This window comes from Taudactylus pleione, unplaced genomic scaffold (assembly GCF_031769625.1).
Source record: "Taudactylus pleione unplaced genomic scaffold, aTauple2 ptg000010l, whole genome shotgun sequence".
NCBI classification, from domain to species: Eukaryota; Metazoa; Chordata; class Amphibia; order Anura; family Myobatrachidae; genus Taudactylus; species Taudactylus pleione.
This window is the reverse complement of record NW_028284413.1, coordinates 11,000,003-11,014,051: the sequence shown is the minus strand read 5'-3', so window position 1 is coordinate 11,014,051 and position 14,049 is coordinate 11,000,003.

Below are 14,049 nucleotides of genomic sequence, written 5' to 3'. Positions count from 1 at the left end.
CTGTAATTGCCTGCAAAGGATTTGCAACAAAGTATTAAAAAGTGAAAGTTAGATTTAGGATTGTTTAGTTTGTCCCATTACTTTTGGCCCCTTAAAAAGTGGCAGGCACATGTAGAAACCGTTGTAATTCCTACACCATTCACCTGATTTGGATGTAATTACCCTCAAATTAAATCTGAAAGTCTGCAGTTAAATCACATCTTGTTTGTTTCATTTCAAAGCCATTGTGATGGTGAATAGAGGCCAAAATATGAAAATTCTGTCAATATCCCAATATTTATGGACCTGACTGTACATGTGGCAATATTCAATTTTTTTGGTGTATATTCATAGCTTGCTGGTTTTCTTGGTTGTCCACAACATGATTTTAATATTTTAACATTTTAATTGATTATTCAACTTTTGTCTCCATTTGGTGTGTATTCTGCACATACTGTTTATATATCTGAGCCAGATTTATTAACATGCTTGTTGATGGCAAACATGTATATATTGTCATCAGAAATTGCATAGCATGTATATTTGTACTATACCCTTTAGGGTATTAGCATCAACTATGCATTGTTTATAAGGTTGTTATGTTACATAGCCAGCTTCTAGAGATGCTGGACGGCGCAGGTTGGTGACGTCACTGCTTCTGCGCGGCCTACATGCTGTGCACGGAGGGTGATCACACCAGACGGCATAGACAAGGTGAGTGCTGTGGGGATAATTATAGTTATTTAGTGGAGTATATAAAGGTCACTTAGGTGTTAGTACGATGTCTGTATATGTCCCTGAAGATGGGGGTTGAGTACCTGAAACGTCGGCAATAAAGAACTTTTATATTTCATAAGGACAAGCCTGCAGAGTGTCACCTTTTTGTTGTTTCCCTATATATATATTGTGTTAGAATCACTGGAGAAGTGTGGAATGGCTTCTATGTATGTCCTAGGATCCTGTCATATGTGTTCTGAAACCCCCAGGAAAAGTCTGTTTGGGAAAAACAGACTTGAAATGTCGGCTTTAGAGAAAATCCGGTTTGGGTCCAGGGGGTATGGATGTGAGGAGAGGGAGGGCTCCATCCACAGGCCACTCCAGGTTTTGGGCCTTTCAGCCTGGTAACAGGCTCATTAGGGCTTGCAGCTGGAAATGGCTACTATAAGCATGGTTTGTTTGTGGCTGAGTTTCTCACACCTGGGAGAGCAGGCAGACTAGCCTCTTCAGAGACACTTGGTGATAATCCTTGTAAGTACTGTGCACGTGTTTTGTTGGTGGTGAGGGCAATAGGCCCTACCATTATTATAGAGAGGGAATCTGCTGTGTAGCTAGGGCCTAGCCAGGCTACGACTTATGTTTATGTTTTGTTTATGTTTATATTCATTTGGCACAATAAAGACTGGCGCCGACCAGTTTGTACGAGAACCACAGACTTGTATCCTGTTTCTACGGCTGCTGTGTGTGTAAAGTGGGAGTCCATCTACCTGTGGAGAGGGGCCCCTATCCCGACTGTGTTACAATATATATATAATATATATATATACAAAAATACCAGGGTGCGCAATAAATAACCTCTAGGAGTCCTTTTGACAGTTCGTAAATAATGATTTGGAAAGTCTTTAATGTGCTTGCAGTCAAGATGATTCTTGACCCAATGGACTGGTTGGAGCCTTTAACTCTTAGGAAATGTATTCTTTCAACCAGAAGGACTTGATAACTTCATAGGTAATCCAAACGATAATCCTAGCGAATCTGGATGGAACTGTTCACCAAATGTACACCCAAAAAATGGCCAAATATGCCAAACAGTAATAAAAGGCCAATTGTCTTATCATAAATTTATTTAAAAATGATTTGCAATTAAAAATATTGCTTACAGTAAGAAACTGATAGATTCAAGATAGGACCTCCCCAACACCTCTTGGTGTTCAATCAATGGCTGGTCAAGGCCTTTATAATACCGCCCATTGATAAAGTATTATAAAGGCCTTGACCCGCCATTGATTGAACACCAAGAGGTGTTGGCAAGGTCCTATCTTGAATCAATCAGTTTCTTACTGTAAGCAATATTTTAATTGCAAATCATTTTTAAATAAATTTATGATAAGAGAATTGGCCTTTTAATAATGTTTGTTTATCTATGACATGCTGTTGCTAATTTACTTAGTTTTAGATCTATATGGCATTATCCTATTTGATTATAGCTTTGTTTTGCTAATTTGTTAACAAACAGTGCTACACAAACTAGTTTTTAAGTAATGTTGTATCCTGTTCGTTTTTTTATGTGTATTAAAGTTTTTTTAGATGTTTGGAGGTTGCTATGGTAACCGTTGTCTTTGGTGGGGGAAATGATGTCACTACCTGGTTCGGTGACTTCCGGTTTCGGAACCAGGAAGTGATGTTTCCGGGGCACTTGGTGTGTAGCTGCTATTTAAGTGTGGTAAGTATTGTATATGGTTGTACTTTGTTTGATAAAAGTGCATAATAAAGCGCTGAAACGTTGCATCTACAGCAGTGGTCTTTGAAGTTTTTTCTTTACGGAGTGCCGCCCTGTGGATACTATATTTGGTCCGTCCTGTGCCCAGGGCTGACTACGGAGGGCACCCGGCTTCCTATGACGAGTTCTCAGTGAGTGCCGGGTAATTAGCTCAGTAGAGTGTCAGTGGTGCATTGCCTAGGTGCATACTAAGGGGTCACACTCAACTTTTTAGGTTTAAATGAAATAAATGGAGCTTTACAGTCAGCATTCAGTAACAAAAATTTACAAAAAACTTAGCCCCCTTCAGGTCACTACCTCACTTCTTAAACCCTATTATGGGCAGCTAGCCTGTAAACGTAACAGTCTCTTGTAGTCCTGACCCTCACAGGTATAGACATGGCCCCTTAGCCTGACTTCCACAAACACAGTCTCTTTAGTGGTCCTCCCTGCCTCCTGCAGGTATGGATCCGGCCTGCAGCTTGTCTGCTACAGCGTCACACAGACTTTTTTAGTCCTCCCAGCCTTCTGCAGGTCTGGACACTGGCCTCCAGACACTCTAGGGCTCTATAGCTGCCACAGTCGCAATTAGGGGCACATTCAATTAGGTGCGAATAGTCCCGTACTTTTCGCATGCCGAACTTTTCGCCGACATTGTTGGTTTTCCATGCGGAAAAGTATTGCGCTCGTCCTCCATATTCAATTAGAAATCTGCGAAAACTGGCCCCGGCGAATTCAGACCTGGCAAAAAGTCGTCAGATTTGGGGAAATCAGCCTGACACCCCCCAAAAGATGAACTGACATTGGGGATCATTATAGATACCCCCGAATAGGCCTGCTGAAGGTATTTGGGGTACTTAAATAATCTCAATAGCTGCTAATTAGTGTTTTTGCAAAAGTTGTGAAGAATAGCATTTAGCAGTGTTTTTTGCAGAAAGTAAGTAGTCCCAGCAAATTTGGGGTATATGAAAATGGGTGCTAGCATATTTTAAAGTTGCTAAAGTGCAGTTTTAAAAAACAAAAAAAATCCACCTGCCGCAACCACCTGCAAACTTAAAAACACCTGGGGCATACTTGTGGACCCCCCCGAAGTCTATTTCGCTAGTTTTTAAGTTTGTCCCCCAAATTTGTACTTTTTCAAAGTAATTTTTTGGGGTGTTCTCAAGTATTTTTTTAACTTTTTTTGACAATTTACATTTGGGGGGCTGTCCAAAGGGTGCAAGGTGGTTCCCGAAAGTTTGCAACCCAAAACCACAATTCTGCACTTTTTTTTCGACAGCTTTCATAGGCGAATCTTTTTCGCCTATTCCAATGTATTGACTTTCCGCACCGGCGAAAGTGTTTGGAATTGAATACGGGGATAAGTTTTCGCCTGGCGAAATGATGTTGCCGGTGAAACTTTTCCGCAGAAACTGACTTTTCTCGGCTAATTGAATATGTCCCTTAAGACCCCCATACATCAGCAACTGATTGCAGCAATTCTGCAACTTGCAATCGATTGTGTAGAAAAATATTTCCCTTTTTCAATCGATTGCAGATTGTGTATATACATCTTTCCTTTTTTCAATCAATTGTGGCAATCGATTGAAAAAGGGAAAGATTTATATACACAATCGATTGCAAATTGCAGAATTGCTGCAATCAATTGCTGATGTATGGGGGCCTTTAGACTGTCTCCTCTGGCAGTCTGACTGGTCTTGCCTCATTAGCCTCACCTGAGCTTTGTCCACAAGGCAGTGTAAAAGAGGAAAGAATTGTCATTTAAAGATGAACTCGCAATAAATTATAACCTTTAATTGCTTCTAAAAGTCCATATGCAAATAGAGAAAACAGTGAAATATTAAGAATAAGTGTGTATAAAAAAGGAAATAAAGTGTAATAAAAACACAACCGAGCAGCTTGAGGCTCAAATAGTGACCTTACTGTATATCATATATATCTCATTATGATGTAATTGTTCATGTTTGTTCACAAAAAATATTGAATTAATACATATATTTCCTAAATTACAGTGTATGAGTCTTTATTATTTCACAGTATTTGTTCATGGGACCATGATACAAATTACATTGCTGAATGAACCATAAGATTCTCTGAAAAATGTCTTTCCATCCCTTAAAAGAGTTCTACACAGTGGTAAAAGTATCCTTTGTAAAAATAATGTGTTGAAAAAATAGTAACACGTTTTCAAACTTCTGAAAAAAAAATATAAAATGTATATATATATAAAGATCCTCCAACATGACCCATTCCATTAGGTACAAAATGCTCTGCTCCTGGACTTCCCTCTTAATTTATGATTGCAGACACCTGTGCTGAAACACCTGTCTAATCAATTACCTAGTCCAACACAGAAGACAGCAATCATACATTTGGTGGGAAGTCCAGGAGCAGAGCGTTTTGTACCTAATGGAATGGGTCATGTTGGAGGATCGTTGGAGGATCTTTGGAGGATAGGTATATATAAATAATCTTATATATAAAATGACTCTGTTTGTCCGGTTATGTATTCAAACACCCCTGCAGATTGGGATGAAACCAATGCAAGGTGGTCCAGTTGGATCATGGTCAGGTTTTAGGGGGGTTAGGGTCCCGGTCAGACGAAAACTTCACAGAGTGGTAACATTGGATCCCACAAGACACACTAGGGGGATGAGGTCCAGATTGGACCTCCCGTTGGTGTACGCTGGGCAGAACTTTGACCCAGGGAGCATGTTCTGGTCCTTCCACTGGATGGATTTGGATAAAAACTTCACAGAGGGGTGGCAATTGGTCTGGAATGCCTAATGGAGTGGTTGGGGTCCTGGTCGGACCTGTCGGCAGAGTGCACCGGGAAGAACTTTGACCCAGGGAGCCTGTTCTGGACCTTCCACTGAATGGTGTCACAATCCGGTGAAAGTGATCCTCTGTGGAGGATGGTGAGCCGGGGGGTTCAGGTGACTATCGGAGTGACTGTGGCTAGGTCTCCTATTTGCGGCCGAACCCAGGTTTGGCTAGACCTGCCCAGAGGCGCGGAGTCTAACTCACTTGGTGGTTTTCTCCAGTGACCCCTCCAATTGGGATTTGGTTTTCCACTGCACCAAGTGAGCAGGTCGCGGCCCTCTGGACAGGTACCTGGGAATGGCAGAAGACCGGAAACTATATTACGTTAAATTATTGCTAGAACACTGGAGATACACTGGAACACAATTAGAAATCCTGATCACCGGCTTGCATGAGATTACTGAGAATGTACTAAGAATCACTAAGAAATCCAGGAGCTGACTAGCTCAGCAGCTCAGGGAGATGTGGACACAGGCAGGTACTGGAGTTTGCTAAATATGCAGGAAAACATATACTAGGGATTGCACATACAAGAGTAGAGTGGACTCAAGGAATATATTGGGAATGCTAGAAATGTGGTACTGGACAAAGGCCAAATACTGGGAGAGCTAGAAATGCTGGTACTGGGCAAAGGCAAAATACTGGGAATAATTATATATGCAGGTGCAGATTGCACAGACAAGACATATAGAGAAGATAGGCATACACTGGGAGAGTGCTAACTGCAAGTGCAGATTTGCACTGACAAGACACAGAGCAGATTGACACAGACATGTGCTGGGAGGACCAGCTGTGAGCTAATTAATACCAGCAGGTAATCTGACACTTCAGTGATACAGGGTAATAGCCACAGGAAAGCTGAAATAGAATTAGCAGCACATATACAAAGACACACAGGGAAGGGACATGAAACAAGAAGTACTGTGAGAAAGCTAAAGTCTCAGAGTAAGGTTTAGCATGGAAGCTAATACAGGAAACTGTGAGCAGGCTGAAGCAACACGCTGAAGGATTTAGCACAGAGCAACAGTGGGATTAACACAGGCACTTGGAATAACGAAGTTGAACAGCATCTTCCTGGAGTTCTGGAGGCAGGTTTATACCCAGGGGTAGCAGATTACTGGAGCACAGCATCAGCTGACTGAAATCATGCTACCATAGGTTAGGAGTACTGTCACATGAGAGGAACTGTCATGGCGGCGCCCATGATGGGAACTCCGATCCCCAGCACACACAGCCGACCATGGAAGCTCGCAAAAAGCACCTAAGGCAGAATACTCAACCCCACATCCATCACTGCACCAGACGTCTGACCGCAAGGAAGTCAGGGGAAGCCGGCAAGGAGGTGAGAGAGGCTGATCCTAAGCTGAACCCTGACAAATGGATTTTGATGACATCACAAAATAAAACTTAATATCCTGAAGATAGATCCCTGCACCGACTGGAATGAAACCAACACGAGGTGGTCCAGTTGGATCATGGCTAGGTTTTGGGTTAGAGTCCCGGCCGGACCTCCCGTTGGTGTACGCTGGGCAGAACTTTGACCTGGGGAGTCTGTTCTGAGCCTTCCGCTGGATGGATTTTGATGAAAACTTCACATAGGGATGGCAATGGGATGCCTAATGGAGTGGTTGGGGTCCCGGCTGGACCTCACTGCAGAGTGCGCTGGGCAGAACTTTGACCCTGGGAGCCTGTTCTGGGCCTTCCACTGGATGGATGTGAATGACATCATATAATAATTCAGCTTATATATATATATATTCACTTATTGGGAGTTTTGACATATGATAATTATACTGCAACTACTGAGGAGTATATAGAACCCCATTTGCAGTTTCTCTTATAATATATTACGTATCATCATACTCCTATTTATCACACAGCGGGACACAGTTTTTTTATTGACACCTTTTCTATTGTCTAGTCTACATTATACGTTTGTTTATTGTCTTGAAACATTCTGTTTCCTTTTAATATTTCGCTGACCATTATCTGTGTAATATATTTATTGTATAACCAATTAAAAGTTACATTTTAATTATATTTGTGCGCCTGGTATAAGACATGCTCTTTTCTTTGTATATTTGGAGGTATCACGTGTATACCAGGAATACCTTGTGGAAGGAAATAACACCCACTGTAGATAGCGCAGAGGCTGACCACGGGTGCTTAGTGATCGTGACCAGCGGCGTCTGGCCTGAATAGTCAGTGGTAACAGACAAGCGCCACTTCAGAGAAAAAAAAAGGAAAAAGTAGCCACAGGCGCTATAAAATAAGAATAATTTACAATTATATTAAACAAATACACCCAGCTGCTGTAATGATTGGTTGCTAACCAAAAAAACTATAGTAGTTAACAGAGAAAAAATCAGCACTATGGGAGTGTAGAGACGCTTCTACACTCCCATAGCGCTGTTTTTTTCTCTGTTAATAGACAATTGTACTGGCTCAAATCACATCAAAATTCAATGCAGGAGGTACCAGGTACATATCCAGCAGGTCAATGCAGTGTTCTTTAGCTTCCATGGGATATGGGAGCAGAAGACCCACCAGAGTGCCCTTGTTAACTGTATGACACAGGACACAGCGCCTCACCTGGGCTTTTGATGTGGCCTATTGGACTCTTGAGGACTGGCAACATGTGGTGTGGTCCGATGAGTCACAGTTCCAGATGTTTTAGGCTGATGGTAGGGTTCAGGTGTGGCGCAGACCCCATGAGGCCAAGGACCCCAGTTGTCAACACAGCAGGCTGGTGGTGGTTCCATAATGGTGTGGGGTGTGTTCACGTGGCATGGGTTAGGTCCACTGGCCCGACTGAACATGTCATTGACCAGTAACCACTACATTGCATTGCTTGATGACCATTTGCAGCACTTCATGTACCCCCACGACGATAGAATATTCCAGCAGGATAATGCACTGTGTTATCTGATCAAAGTTGTCCAGAATTGGTTCGAGGAGCATTCTGGAGAGTTCCAATCAAAGGTGTGGCCACCACGTTCGCCTGACATGAGCCCAAAGAGTGACGTGGTGTAGAGGTCCATTCGCACCCAAAATCCTGCACCTACAAATATCAGGGTTTTGTGGGAAGCTATCTAGACTGCATGGGTCAACATCTCTCCAGAGGTCTTCCCTCCACTTGTGGAATCAATGCCACGTCGAGTTCCTGCACTTCACCGGGCTAGGGGGTCCTACACAATACTAGGCATCTATCCGATGACTTTTGGCACTTCAGTGCACAGAGAGAGCATATATGTTAATAGCTAATGAAGAACAGCATTAGTGTACTAGTTTTCCCTGCAAATTAAAACAGGCAGTAGTAATCTTAAACTGTTACACTTCAGGTAACATAAAAAATTCCCAAGGAAAAGAAAGTGGACAACCTATTTAATTGGGTCTAGATTTTTTTCAGGATAGGAATCTATAATAATTTTGGGAGCTGAATGGAAGATGTTCATGACTTTTCCTTTTTACATGGCCCTTGAGATGCAGCATTATTATTATTATCCTTTATTCATATGGCACCACAAGGGGTCTGCAGCGCCTTAAAAAGTACATCAACAGTATGAACAAAACAAGAAAAAAGTGACTAACTGTACAGAACATTGCAGGACATGGACAAAGTTTTTTCAGTCATAATAAGTAGTGGGGCAGCCGCACCCAAAGGTTTATTGCTGTTGTTGGCAGTGGGGAGAAGATGAAGGAATAAGTGAGGAAAGGAAAAGCACGAGGGAGGAGGGCCCTGCTTGTCAGAGCTTACAATCTAAAGATTTATCTGACTCAGACATATATGCCTGTCTCATTTAACAATATTAACATTGTAGTAAATAAAAGCAATAAAGAAAAATATAATTACATATAAAAGTCAAAACAAATTATCATAATGTTTCATTCAAACACTGCTCTCCTTTCATCTACATTGGATATAGCCAACATCTGTTAATAACTTTTCCATACAAGCCCTAAATACCTATGACCAGGGGTGCAAGTTCATACCAGTTGCCCGGAGGCAAGTTACAAGTTTGCCCTCCCCCCCCCACAAAAAAATAATAAGGGAAAACAAAAATGGTGTTTGTGTGTGTATATGTCTATGCATGATGCAAATTAGGACATATACAGTCTATTGTGTTGTATTATTATTATTGCCATTTATTATTGTGATTCACTGATGCCGCCGTGCATTACCAGTGTTTTTAACATTTGTTGTTTTGTGTTTACAGCTCCGGAGTTGCTTAGCAACAGTGAGCTTGAATCATATCCCTGTGCCGCGCTGCCGATGACGTCACTGAAACATGCGACGGACATACGTACCGGAGCGGGCAGCAGGTCTTCAGACGGCAGCGTGTCACAGGTGAGTATGATAATGATGTTTTAATGAAATGTGTTTGTTATATAAATGTGTATTTTATATGTCATTGTACATTGCTTGTCCCGGAAGATGGGGGGTTACCCCGAAACGCCGTAGGAATGGAATAAAGGACATTGTTGTATTATTGAATTAAGTCTGCTGAGTGCCACCTCGTTTTCTCTTTCTACATATGGGATTCATTCCCTTAGGAAGGCACCGCAGCAAGCTACCTTTTATTTATCCTTGAAGTGCCGGGCTATTTGTTGCTATATATACACACACACACACACACACACACACACACACAGCGGGTAAAATATGTATTGAACACATCAACATTTCTCGGTAACTATATTTGTAATGGGGCTATTGTAGTGAAAGTTTCATCAAATGTAAGCAACAACCCATGCAATTCACACATGCAAAGAAATCAAACCATAGATGTCCATAAGTGAAGTGTTGTGTAATAATGTGAAATGACACAGGGAAAAGTATTGAACACATGAAGAAAGGGAGGTGGAAAAAGGCATGGAAAACCAAGACACCAGCTGAAATCTATCAGTAATTAGAAAGTAATCCTGCCCATTATCAGTGCAAATTAATATAAGCTGGTTCAGTCCCAACTGATGGCCTATAAAAAGGTGTCTCATTACCAAGGTGTCACACAAGAAACATCTCATGATGGGTAAAAGCAAAGAGCTCTCTCAAGACCTTTGCAACTTTATTATGGCAAGCCATACTGATGACATTGGTTACAGAAAGATTTCTAAATTTCTGAATGTTCCAGTGAACACTGTTGGGGATATAATCCGGAAGAGGAAAGAACATCATTTCACCATAAACCGGTCACGACCAGGTGCTCCTCACAAGATTTCTGACAGAGGAGAGAAAAGACTTATCAGAAGAGATGTCCCAGAGCCAAGGACCACTTGTGAAGAGCTTCAGAAAGACCGGGAATTAGAAGTACAATTGTTTCAAAGAAAATAATAAGTAATCCACTCAACCACCATGGCCTGTATGCACCCTCACCACACAGGACTCCATTGCTGAGAAAAAAGCATGTTGAAGCTCGTTTAAAGTTTGCTGCACAACATTTGGACAAGCCTGTGAAATACTGGGAGAATATAGTCTGGTCAGATGAGACCAAAATAGAACTCTTTGGATGCCATAATACACACCATGTTTGGAGGAGAAATGGTACTGCACATCACTCCAAAAACACCATACCAACAGTGAAGTTTGGAGGTGGGAACATTATGGTGTGGGGCTGTTTTTCAGCATACGGTACTGGCATACTTCATATAGTTGAAGTAAGGATGAATGGAAAAATATGCATACTATATATAAAAGCGAAAATTTGTCCTTCTGTCATTCTATACAAATCCACAGTTTACAAGCCAAGATCATGAAATTTTACATACGAGCGTATTAAAACACGCGGAGGCAACTAAAAAAATTTGAAATCGAAATTAATTACCGTTCATGTTTAATTCAATCAAAAAACACAATTTTTGCATAGCATTCGCCCTCTACAGGTCAGGTAAGGATTTAGCTTATCTACTAGTTTTTCGTTTCTATCTCTACTATCTACTATATAAAAGTGAACATTTTTCCTTCTGTCTTTCTATACAAATCCACAGTGTACAAGCCAAGATCTCTCATGGTTCTACACCTAAAACACCAAAGAAGAATAAAAGAATTGTCCTGTTTGGTTTATTCCTTGTTAGATGCAGATTTGGACACCATTCTTCTTGGGCCATCTGCAAGGTCAATAATAAAAGTTATTTTTGTTTAATTTCATAATTTGATTTTAGAACATGCATTTTAATAGATACTAAGGAATTATGGAATTGTATTCTGTAGCATATAATCTAAGTCTCTGAACATCATTTACAATGGCTCTCGCGTGGAGTTTACAGTACCTTTTAAATGTTGTATGAATTTATAACCACTATTGATATTAAGCCAGGCTTATTATGAGTCTGAATATGGTACAAATTGATATCTGCATCCATGAGAAGATCCATCTGATTTAGAATCAGGCCCATAAAGACGGCAACTATAATGGGATGCAAAAACGCAGCTCTGCAACACAAATTTTTATTCATACTTGCTCATGCATCAGCTTACACAACTAGATGGTGTCAACAGTGGTGAGCAAACTTTTTTGTCTGGACCGCACTATGGAACACACAGAGGCTACTTCCGGTTCATTCCTTTGTCAGCCCCTGAAGGGTAAAACCATTGGATGAATCTTATACACCATGGAGACCCTGAATGCCAGAAACAGCTGCACAAGGAACTAGAAGTAGTTGCTGTGCATGTCATAGTGCGATCCAGCAACCAGGAAGTACACAGTCATCCTGGTATCAGAGCAACAGAAGCTCTTGGCCGTGTTTACACTGTACATCTGACAAATTTTGAATGCTTCTATCTCTGAAGTTTGCTTTAGGTCCTACTTCCTTAGAAGACCTTAGGACTGTGGATGGGGAAGTTTGTCACATTTGTCGTGAGACCTGCCTAAGGAGAGGTTTGTTGGAGGATGATGTGTAAACAAACATTCTTAAAATCCCGGGCAACGCCGGGTACTCCAGCTAGTTCTAGATAAAAATCTGCTGCCATCTCCCAGGATGCTGAAGATGACACAAAGGTGGGCATTTCAGCAAGATAATGATCCCAAACACACAGCCAAGGACACTCAATTGGTTCCAGAGAAAGAAAATAAAGCTGCTAGACTGGCCCAGCCAATCACCTGACTTGAATCCAATTGAAAATCTATAGAAAGAACTAAAGATCAGAGTTCATAGAAGAGGCCCACAGAACTTTCAAGATTTGAAGACTGTTTGTGTGAAAGAATGGGCCAAAATCACACCTGAGCAATGAATGCAACTAGTTTCTTCATACAGGAGGCGTCTTGAAGCTGTCATTACCAACAAAGGCTTTTGTATGAAGTATTAAATAAATTACAGTTAGCGTGTTCAATACTTTTTCCCTGTGTTATTTCACATAACTTAATTTAATGACATCTATGGTTCGAATTCTTTGCATGTGTGGATTGCATGGGTTGTTGCTGACATTTGGTGAACATTTCATTACAATAGCCCCATTACAATTATATTTACTGAGAAAAATGCTAATTTGTTCAATACTTATTTTACCCACTGTACATACCCACGCAATCACACTTAAATAGAATATATGATTCTATGGAGTCTAGAGGTGTATGATAATTTACATATTATGTATATTTGTTTATGAGCGTCTGTCCCTGATTCGGCACTACCAAACCCTGGGGTCCTGCAGTATCAAGACCTACAGATAATTCTCCTAAAATTAGTGCATAGGTACAAACATATATATGTAGTTTTCACAATTTGTATATGAGGCATCAAACACACAGAGGCTCAGAGTCAGACAGACTCACCGAGTTTCAGTCGACTCTGCAGCAGCATATGCTGGTGAGCCTCCATTTGTTGTAATGCAGAATCAGCGGTTACTGGTGGGTGGCTCTCTGTACTGGTGGTCCCTGGGATAGAAGATCACACAGGTGTCTCGGGTCCCAGTTCACTGTTCAGCAGCAGTGTCGGGGGTGATCGGATGGTAAACTGATTAATAAGTGATGTTGCATTCACTTATAAAGCCCAGGAAAGCACAAGCTGCATATACAGCCCTTACTGACACCTATAAGTCTATACCAGTGGTTCTCAAACTCGGTCCTCAGGCCCGCCAAGTCGCGCGAGGCCCGGGGAAAAGGGCCTATTTGTAGGAGGTGTGGTCATGCTCCCTTAGGTAAAACAAAAAAAAGTTTTGCAGTGCCGCTGGGCGTAGTGAGCCCCCTCAGCCGGCACATAACCAGTGGGGGGGGGCGCGATCAGCTTGATCGCTCCCCCCACAAGCATAGGAGACTGCATCTTAGCAGCCACGAGCAGTCTCATAGTGCAGCCCAGCACACAGCAGTGTGTGCTGGGCTGCTGTGATGTAAGAGGAGGGGGGGGGGGGGGGGGGAGAGAGCAATCATGGGCCCAGCTAATTAGTACCCGCTCTCCCCAGTCTCTCGGTGCCCCTGCTCAGGTGCACAGGTGTATTCATTACTCACTAACACATTTTACAAGATCCACACGTGGAGCTAATTATTTCATCTTAAAATAGGTAGACAATTTTTTTTTTTACATCTGAAACGATCCAGAGAACATCCAACTTCCTGTATACCCCAGGCGGCTCACATTTAGCAGTTGCACAGGTGTATTCATTACTCACTAACACATTTTAAAAGATGCACAGGTGGAGCTAATTATTTAACTTGTGATTCCAGGACACCTGGAAAACATGCACTGTTTGGGGTCCTGAGGATCGAGTTTGAGAACCCGTGGTCTATACTATCTATAGTGCGACCATGTTCAGCAAATACATATATACACTACACATA